This window comes from Nomascus leucogenys, chromosome 16 (assembly GCF_006542625.1).
Source record: "Nomascus leucogenys isolate Asia chromosome 16, Asia_NLE_v1, whole genome shotgun sequence".
Lineage (NCBI taxonomy): Eukaryota > Metazoa > Chordata > Mammalia > Primates > Hylobatidae > Nomascus > Nomascus leucogenys.
In genome coordinates this window covers 27,362,900-27,373,166 of record NC_044396.1, presented here as the reverse complement: position 1 = coordinate 27,373,166, position 10,267 = coordinate 27,362,900, and the positions used below count along the sequence as shown (strand labels likewise).

Here is a 10,267-nt window from a genome sequence, read left to right as displayed (position 1 = left end):
ACCACAAATTTGGAGGACTCTCTGAGCTTTCCCCTTCCCTCTCCTCTCCTCTCACTCCCTCTCTGCTGCTCCCAACAGAAATTCACAGTTAGGGAGATGTGAGGGACATGCTCAGGGAAGAGGAGTCTTGAAAAGAAACTCCCCTGGTTTTTTTGTCTCCTTGCCCTGCTCCCAATCCTCCTCTAACAAAACTCAAACAAGATGAGAAAAGGTACCTTGGACATCTTAAATACCTCTCCTTTTTTCTCTTTTCCCATCTTTTTTCTAACAGGAAAAAACATGCTCGGTTTATCTTTTTTTTTTTTTTTTGAGACAGAGTCTTGCTCTGTTGCCCAGGCTGGAGTGCAGTGGCACGATCTCAGCTCACTGAAGCCTCCGCCTCCTGGGTTCAAGTGATTCTCTTGCCTCAGCCTTCCAAGTAGCTGGGATTACAGGCGCACACCACCATACTCAGCTAATTTTTGTATTTTTAGTAGAGATGGGGTTTCACCATGTTGACCAAGCTGGTCTCAAACTCCTGGCCTCAAGTGATCTGCCTGCCTCATCCTCCCAAAGTGCTGGGATTACAGGGATGAGCCACCACACCTGACCTTGGTTTTTCTTTTATGTGACCATGTGAAGGAGAAGGGGCCTTAATATTTATTGCAAACATTTTCTTTAACTTCTCAACCTTCACAAGGGAGGCATCAGTATTTCCACTGTACTAGTGAAAAATCTAAGTCCAGAAGGATTAATTAACTTTTGAAGGTCACACAGGTAGCAAGCAGAGAAATAACATTTGAACCCACAACTGTAAGATTTCAAAGCTCAAGCTTTTCCTCCTAAACCACAAATCTAAGCTCATGATTGCACTTCAACTTCCAGAAGTGAGTGTGAGGCTTGGAGCAGTGGCTCACGCCTGTAATCACAGCATTTTGGGAGGCCAAGGTGGGAGGACCGCTTATGTCCAGGAGTTCAAGACCAGCCTGAGCAACACAGTGAGACCTCGTCTCTACAAAAAATAAAAAATTAGCTGGGTGTGGTGGCATATACTTGCTAGTCCCAGCTACTCAGGAGGCTGAGGTGGGAGGATCACCTGAGCTCAGATGTCGAGGCTGCAGTGAGCTGTGATCATGCCACTGCCCTCCAGCCTGGGTGACAGAGTGAGACATCTCAAAACACACAAACAAGAGAAACCTTTAGGGACTGATGAAGCTACTGGATGCTGAGAAGCCACCAGTTCTAATTGAAGTGCAGAGAAATCTGTTCTTTTTCTTTTCTGGTGTTGTACATGTAGCTCTCCTAGCTAGTGGTCACGTGAGAGAGTGTTTAAGCGCAGGCTTAGGAGTTTTGCAGAGCCCAAATTCAAATTCCTGCTTTGCTTCCTGGCAGCTGTGTAATCTTAAACAGTTTGCTTAGCCTTTCTAAGTCTCCTATTTGCAAAGTGGGTCTGATAGCTAGGTTATGGGGCTGTTGAAAGTTTATTTTTTATTTATTTTTATTTTATTATTATTTTTATGGTTTGAGTCTCACTGTGTTGCCCAGGCTGGAGTGCAGTGGCACAATCTTGGCTCACTGCCACCTCCACCTTCCAGGTTCAAGCAATTCTCCTGCCTCAGCCTCCCAAATAGCTGGGATTACAGGCGCCTGCCACCACACCTTTCTAATTTTTTTTTTTTTTCCTAGGAGAGACAGGCTTTCACCATGTTGACCAGGCTGGTCTCGAACTCCTGACCTCAAGTAATCCACCCACCTCAGCCTCCCAAATTGCAAGTTTAAATAAGATAATGTATGTAGTGCTCAGCCCAGGGACTGGCATGTAGTAAACCCTGATAGCTCTTCTTATTTTATAGGATTATTATTTGGCAGATAGGAATTATTCGATGGCAGAAGTTCATTGATTTATTCAACAACTAGTTATTGAACACCATCTATGTCAACAGGCATCATTTTTGGGCCCTTAGTGCACATGAGTGAATAGAGCGACCCAGATTTCTGCTCTCCTGGAGCTGAATTCTGGAGCAGGGAGACAGACAATAGGCACATTGAATAAGTCAGTTACATGGTGTATTGAAATGTGGTATGTGTCCTGGGGAAAAAAAATAAAAAGAGGTTTAGGGGACTATCCAAGTCACATATTTCATTATGAACCCTAATCTAATCTGAAATAGTATCAATGAATGCTGACCCTGGTAGTAGATTTGGTTGGAAACTGATGCTGGTCTTGAAGCATGACTTTTTTTTTTTTTGAGACAGAGTCTTGCTCCCAAAGTTCTGAGATTACAGGCTTGAGCCACCACGCATGGCCTATGTGTTGTATTTTAATTTTTGAGATCTTCTTGAGATTTGTCCGTGTTATTAGTGATTTTTTTTTTTTTTTTTTTGAGACGGAGTCTCACTCTGTCACCCAGGCTGGAGTGCAGTGGTGCGATCTCGACTCACTGCAAGCTCTGCCTCCCGGGTTCATGACATTCTCCTGCCTCAGCCTCCCGAGTAGCTGGGACTACAGGCACCCGCCACCATGCCCGGCTAATTTTTTGTATTTTTAGTAAAGACGGGGTTTCACTGTGTTAGCCAGGATGGTCTCGATCTCCTGACCTCGTGATCCACCCGCCTCGGCCTCCCAAAGTGCTGGGATTACAGGCGTGAGCCACGGCGCCCAGTCCCGTGTTATTAGTTATAAATCTAGTTTATTAGTACTCTTCTCTAAAAGTGACCAGTTGGATTTCTGACCCCTGGGACACATTTGGAAGGCTAGCAAGATATATTATTCCACACTGTGTTTCTTTGATGGATTCTTCAGCTCATTTGTCAAACTGTCAACTCTCTGAGATCAAAATGCCAGTAAATTAGGTAAAATTTGCTGAGATGGAAACAAGAGCTACTTGAAGAAACTGAATAACAAACAAAGCTATTTAAGAACTAGGTAAGAGAGGTGGGGAACAGTTTACTTATTTATAGAATTTTTTTCTCTTTTGAAAAAAATTTCTTCTTCCCTTAAAAAAAACCTATAAAATATCTGTATAATTTTTTTTTAATTTTTATTCTTTTGTTTTTTGTTTTTTGAGACACGGTCTTGCTCTGTCACCCAGGCTGGAGTTGCAGTGGCACAATCATGGCTCACTGTAGCCTCAAACTCCTGGACTCAAGGGATCCTCCCACCTCAGCCTCCTAAATACGTGGAACTACAGGCATGCACCACCACACAAGGCTAAATTTTTAAATTTTGATTGTTATAGAGATAGGGTCTGCCTATGTTGCTCAGGCTGGTCTGGAACTCCTGGGCTGTAGTGATCCATCCACCTCAGCCTCTTAAAGTGCTAGGATTACAGGTACTCACCACCATGTCCAACTATCTTCATGGAATTTTTGACCTCAATCTCCTGGACTTTTTTTTCTCCTCTCCATCACTGCAGAAGCAAATAGTATTTCAAATATTTCCACCATAAGTTTGTCAAGTTCTAGAACTTCACAAAAATAGAATCATATGGCATGTGCTTTTTGGTGTTATGCTTCTTTCACTCAGCATGATGTTTTTTGAGATTCCTTTGTGTTGTTGCATGTGTCAGAGTTCACTTCTTTTTATTGCTGCGTAATATTTTATTTTGTAAATAGAGCACAGTTTGTTTCTATATCCTCCTCTTGAACACGTGGATTTTTTCTAGTTTTTAACTATTATGAATATTACTGTATGAACATTCATGTATACATGTTTATGTGGACATATATTTTCATTTCACTGGGATAATTACCCAGGAGTAGGATTACTGGGCCATATGCTAAATGTATGTTTAACTATAAGGTACTCCAACTGTTATACAAGTGGCTGTCCCCTTTTGCATTCCCACTAGCAATGAATAAGAGTTCTAGTGGCTCCACATCTTTGTCAACACTTGGTATTGTCAGTCTTTTTAATTTGTATCCATTCTTATCCATATATAGTGGTATGTCACTGATTTTATTTATTTATTTTTATTTTTTGAGATGGAGTCTTATTCTGTTGCCCATGCTGGAGTACAGTGGTGCAACTTTGATCTCCTGGTCCACCTCAGCCTTCAAGTAGCTGAGACCACAGGCATGCACACCACCATGCTCAGCTAAATTACTGACTTTTTCCCCACTAAAACTTTTTATTAGTTAAAACGAATTTTAGGCTGAGCATGGTGGCTCATGCCTGTAATCTCAACACTTTGAGGAGCCAACGCAGGAAGATTGCTTGAGTCCATAAGTTGGAGGCCAGCCTGGAGACTTAGTGAAAGCCATCTCTACAAAAAAAATGTAAAAAGTAGCTGTGTGTGGTGGTGCATGCCTGTGGTCCCAGCTACTCAGGAGGCTGAAGTTAGAGGATCTCTTGAGCTTAGGAGGTCAAGGCTTCAGTAAGCTGTGATCATGCCACTTACAAAACTTTTAAACCTAGTCTCAAAAAAACTTAAAAATTAAAACATTTTAAAAACTAGGTTTAAAAGTTTTATAATGGCTGGGCATGGTGGCTCACACCTGTAATCCCAATACTTTCAGAGGCTGGGGTGGATCACTTGAGCCCAGGGGTTGGAGGCTTTGAGCCCAGCCACGTCTTTTTCTTTTCTTTTTTTTTGGAATTAGCAGTCTTTACTGGGCTCAGACCAGGAGTCCGTGGGTCTTGAGGACCTCTGTGTATTTGTCAATCTTCTTCTCCACGTTCTTCTCAGCCTGTTTCCGTAGCCTCACGAGCTGTTTCTTCTTCCGGTAGTGGATCTAGGCCTTTTCCTTCCTCTTCTCCAGGGTAGTTGTCACTGCCTGGTACTTCCAGCCAACCTCATGCGCCAGGCGCCCCAGATAGGCAAACTTTCTTGTCGGCTTCAGGCGCACGACCTTGAGGGCAGCAGGAACCACCATCCGCTTTTTCCTGTCGTAGAGCGGTGGGATGCTGTCAAACACCTGGAGGTGGTCCAGGGCGACCTGGCCCCGCTCCGCTTGGTCTTGTGGGGCAGCATGCCCCGCACGGTCCACTGGAAGATGCAGCTGCGGGTCCGGAAGTGTTAGGAACCTCGCGAAGGGTTGGTGTTCATCTGCTTGCAGAAGAAAGCCAGGTTCTTCAACTTATTTCTGTAGAAATTGCCAGAAATGTTGATGCCCTCGCAGCGTACGACCACCACCTTCCAGCCCAACATTACCTGCTTAGCCACGATGGCCGCCAGGCGGCCCAGGAGATGGCCTCGACCATCGAGGACTGGGACCTGCACCACCGCCATCTTCAGCAGCCGCCTGGGAAAGCACATCTTTTTATTTTTCTAATAGTTAACAGATAAGGAAAGTGCCACAGGCACTGGTACTAGTAACAATAGCTAATACTTCTATGACATGTGTTGTCACTTAAAAATAGTATTAAGGCAAAAAATTAGCCGGGCGTGGTGGCGGGCACCTGTAGTCCCAGCTACTTGGGAGGCTGAGGCAGGAGAACGGCGCGAGTCGGCAAGGCGGAGCTTGCAGAGAGCTGATATCGCGCCACTGCACTCCAGCCTGGGCGACAAAGCAAGACTCCGTCTCAAAAAAAAAAAAAAAAAATAGTATTAAGGGCCGGGCCTGGTGGCTCATGTCTGTAATGCCAGCACTTTGGGAGGTTGAGGTAGGTGGATCACCTGAGGTCAGGATTTCGAGACCAGTCTGGCCAACATGGTGAAATCCCGTCTCTACTAAAAATACAAAATTAGGCCAGGTGCGGTGGCTCATGCCTGTAATCCCAGCACTTTGGGAAGAGGAGGCAGGCGGATCTCCTGAGGTTAGGAGTTCGAGACCTGCCTGGCCAACATGGTGAGACCCCATCTCTACTAAAAATGCAAAAACTAGCCAGGCATGGTGGCCGTCGCCTGTAATCCCAGCTACTTAGGAGGCCAAGGCAGGAGAATTGCTTGAACCCAGGAGGCAGAGGTTGCAGTGAGCCGAGATCACACCACTGCACTCCAGCCTGAGCAACAGAGTGAGACTCCGTCTCAAAAAAAAAATTAGTCGGGCGTGATGGCACATGCCTGTAATCCCAAGTACTTGGGAGGCCGAGGCAGGAGAATCGCTTGAATCCGGGAGGTGGAGGTTGCGGTGAGCCGAGATTGTGCCAATGCACTCCAGCCTGGGCAACAAGAGCGAAACTCCGTCTCAAAAATATATATATAGTATTAAGTTATTTAATTGTTCCAACAATTTCATGAAGGAGGAATTCTTATCCCCATTTTATAGAAGAGGAATCTGAGCTCCAGAGAAGGTATGTAATTTGCCCCAAATCATACACATAGTAAGTAGCTGAGCTAAGATACATATTCAGTCTGTCTCCAGAGCTTGTATACTTTACCAAAATGCTAAATCAACCCAGCAAGTGACTTTTTTGCACACTATTTGTATTATTTTAAGTTAATATTTTTCTGTTAAGTGGTGTGGTAAAGGATCTTGTTTTTCTTTTAGTAAATTTAAAGAAAAAATTAGGCTGGGCCGGGTGCCTCAGGCCAGATGTGGTGGCTCATGCCTGTAATCCCAACACTTTGGAAGGCTGAGGTGGGAGGACTGCTGAAAGCCAGGAGTTTGAGACCAGCCTGGGCAATAGGTTGAGACCCCATCTCTACAAAAATCAACATATATATGTATATAATACATATGTTGTTCAGGCTGGTCTCGAAGTCCTGGACTCAAGTGAACCTCCTTCTTTAGCCTCCCGAGTAGCTGGGATTATAGGCATGCCTCCATGCCCAGCTATGTAAGAGATCTTAGAAAGCACGGGCGCAGAGCCAGGGCCCTAGCCTTGGAGGCTCAAGTGTTTGCCATTCGCCCATGCTGCCTCCCTGCACTTGGGTACTTCCTCAGTTTGGACACTGCCACCCTTTGGCATCTGCAGATAGGGGAGTCCCCAGGATGATTCCTACAGGTAGCAATTGTGCTTCCAGGGAATTGTATCCCATTCTTTTGCCTCTCTGCATCACTCACCAAATCATATCCCTAACATTTTTTTTTTAATTTCTTTTTAGAGACAGGATCCAGCTCTGTTGCCCAGGCTGGAGTGCAGTGGGGTGATCACAGCCCACTGCAGTCTTGAACTCCTCTGCTCAAGCAATCCTCCAGCCTCAACCTCCAGAATAGCTGGGACTACAGATGTGTACCACCATGCCCAGCTAATTAAAACTTTTTTTTTTTTTTTTTTTGGAGATACAGGGTCTTGTTATGTTGCTCTGACTGATCTCAAAATCCTGGCCTCAAGTGATCCTCCTGCCTTGGTTTCCCAAAGGGCTGGGATTACAGCCATGTGCCACCATGCCCAGCCCTGATCATGCCTTTACTAATACACCCAATTCTCAGCTACCTGTCATGGCAGGAATATAATCTGATAAATTTAACCAATGGTCTCCTCCTGGTACACCCAAATTTACTGAACCCTACTGTGGAAACCATATGTTAGACTCCATAAGAACATACACAGTATATATATAATAGCTGCTATCATCAAAAAGTACTATCAAAAAGTACTATCATCAACTAATATTTACTAAATCTCTAAAAAGTTTCAGTGTAGACCAAATTTTACACACGTAATTGACCCCAATGCCCCCTTTGCCCCTCCTTCTGGGAACTTTTTTTCTTTAGTGTTATTATTGTTTTAATTTATTTGGAGAGACAGGGTCTCACTATGTTGCCCAGGCTGGCTTTGAACTCCTGAGCTCAAGTGATCCTCCCACCTCAGCCTGCCAAAGTGCTCGGATTACAGGTGTGAGCTACTGAATCTAGCCTTCTTTTTTTTAAATGTCTTTTTTTCTGAAAAGAATGCTATCTTTTATTTTCCTTTATATATTTAATAAATGTATTGGGTGGTTTCTTGTCCAAAATGATTGTATTATGATAAAAAAAGAGAGCATTTATGTAGACTCAGGGATCTTGACTTCTAGGGTCCTCTTTGTTGCTTATTAGCTGAGTGACCTTCAGCAAGTGAGTTAAACTCTCTGAGCCTCTTTGCAAATCTGTAAAGGACAAATAATAATTGTATCCACATTGAGTTGTTGTGAAAATCAAATGAGAAAACAAAATGTGGCCGGGCACGGTGGCTCACGCCTGTAATCCCAGCACTTTGGGAGGCCGAGGCGGGTGGATCACGAGGTCAGCAGATCGAGACCATCCTGGCTAACACAGTGAAACCCCGTCTCTACTAAAAATACAAAAAGATTAGCTGGGCGTGGTGGCGGGCGCCTGTAGTCCCAGCTACTCAGGAGGCTGAGGCAGGAGAATGGCGTGAACCCCGGGGGGCGGAGCCTGCAGTGAGCCGAGATCGCGCCACTGCACTCCAGCCTGGGCGACAGCAAGACTCTGTCTCAAAAAAAAAAAAAAAAAAGAGAAAACAAAATGCTTTGAAAATTCTAAACTTGGACAGGCACAGTGGCTCACACCTGTAATCCCAGCACTTTGAAGGTCAAGATGAGAGGATCGCTTGAGCCCAGGAGTTTGAGACCAGCCTGGGCAACGTAGTGAGACTCCATCTTAAAAAAGAAGAGGGAACATTCTAATCTTTTTGAGAGCTATGAAAGAAAGAGCTTGGGGCTGGGCATGGTGGCTCACACCTTTAGTCCCAGCACTTTGAGAGGCCAAAGTGGGCAAATTGCTTGAACCCAGGAGTTTGAGACCAGCCTGGACAACATGGCAAAACCCTATCTCTACAAAAAAATACAAAAACAGGCCAGGCACGGTGGCTCACGCCTGTAATCCCAGCACTTTGGGAGGCCGAGGTGGGTGGATCACGAGGCCAGGAGTTCAAGACCAGCCTGGCCAATATGGTGAAACCCGTCTCTATTAAAAATACAAAAATTAGCCTGGCATGGTGGCACGCATCTGTAGTCCCAGCTATTCGGGAGGGTGAGGCAGGAGAATTGCTTGAACCTGGGAGGCAGAGGTTGCAGTGAGCTGAAATCACGCCACTGCACTCCAGCCTGGCTGACAGAACAAGACTCCATCTCAAAAAAAAAAAAAAAAAAAAAAAAAATTAGCCAGGCGTGGTGGCACTCACCTGTAGTCCCAGCTACTCAAGAGGCTGAGGTGGGAGGCTCACTTGAGCCTGGGAGGCTGAGGCTGCATGAGCCAAGATCCCACTGCTGCCCCTCTAGCCTGGCGACAGAGTGAGACCCTATAAGAAAGGGGCCGGGTGTGCTGGCTCATGCCTGTAATCCCAACACTTTGGAAGGCTGAGCCAGGAGGATTGCTTGAGCCTAGGAAGGAGTTCAAGACCATCCTGGGTGACATAGTGAGACCACGTCTCAAAAATAATAATAATTGGCTGAGCGCAGTGGCTCACACCTATAATCCCAGCACTTTGGGAGGTCAAGGCAGGTGGATCGCCTGAGGTCAGGACTTCGAGACCAGCCTGACCAACATGGAGAACCCCCCGTCTCTACTAAAAATACAAAATTAGCCTGGTGTGGTGGCACATGCCTATAATCCCAGCTACTTGGGAGGCTGAGGCAGAAGAATCGCTTGAACCTGGGAGGCAGAGGATGAGGTGAGCCAAGATCACGCCACTGCACTCCAGCCTGGGCAACAGAGCGAGACTCCATCTCAAAAAAAAAAAAAAAAGACACAATCAATTAATTAATTAGAGAAAGAGAGGGAAAAAACCGAATTTCAACTTCAGAGTCAAAAGGTCCGGATTCCTGGCTTCACTGAGCATGTGACAAAGAGTCAGTGATGACAAAGCCACATGGAGGAGCTGGAGGTTGGGGAGGCTAACATAGCTAAGAGGGCCCGGATCCTGACCCTAGGCCTGGCCCTGTGTTCATTCACATTCTTTCTTCAGCAAAATCACAAGTTAATACAAGTCATGGCCCTCCCTGAATAATCAAACCAAAGTTGTCAAACGGTCAGATTTCAGAGATTTACACAGAGGAGGCCTTGATTGGCAGGAAGAGAGTATTCTTGAAGACAGATATGATAATTCAATTGTCTCATTCATTCATCCCTCAGCCAACTTTCACTGACTGCAGTGTTAGCTGCTAGGCATTATTTCCGATGCTGGGGATACAAAAACAAGAGGGTTAATGGTGCTTCTAAAAATGTTTCCTGGTCGGGAGGAGACTTGAGGTTAGGGACACGGTTGGCAAATCCTGGCTGACAGGGTGGAGGAATCTTGTCTTGGGGAGGGCTGATAGAGATCAGGAATAAGGAAAGGGGAGGTCCTCAAGCATCCCTCAAAAAAGACCCAATTTCCGTCATTAAGAGTGTGTTATCTAGTGCGGGAGACAGAAATAGAAACCAAGAATGACAATAAGAATGTGATAGTTGTGGCCGGGCG

General features: G+C 45.3%; 1 pseudogene; it reads right to left on the bottom strand.

Moving 5' to 3' along the window:
* Positions 1-4,570: 4,570 nt before the first annotated feature.
* On the bottom strand, positions 4,571-5,592 carry LOC100582963 (annotated as a pseudogene).
* Between the last annotated feature and the right edge of the window lie 4,675 nt (positions 5,593-10,267).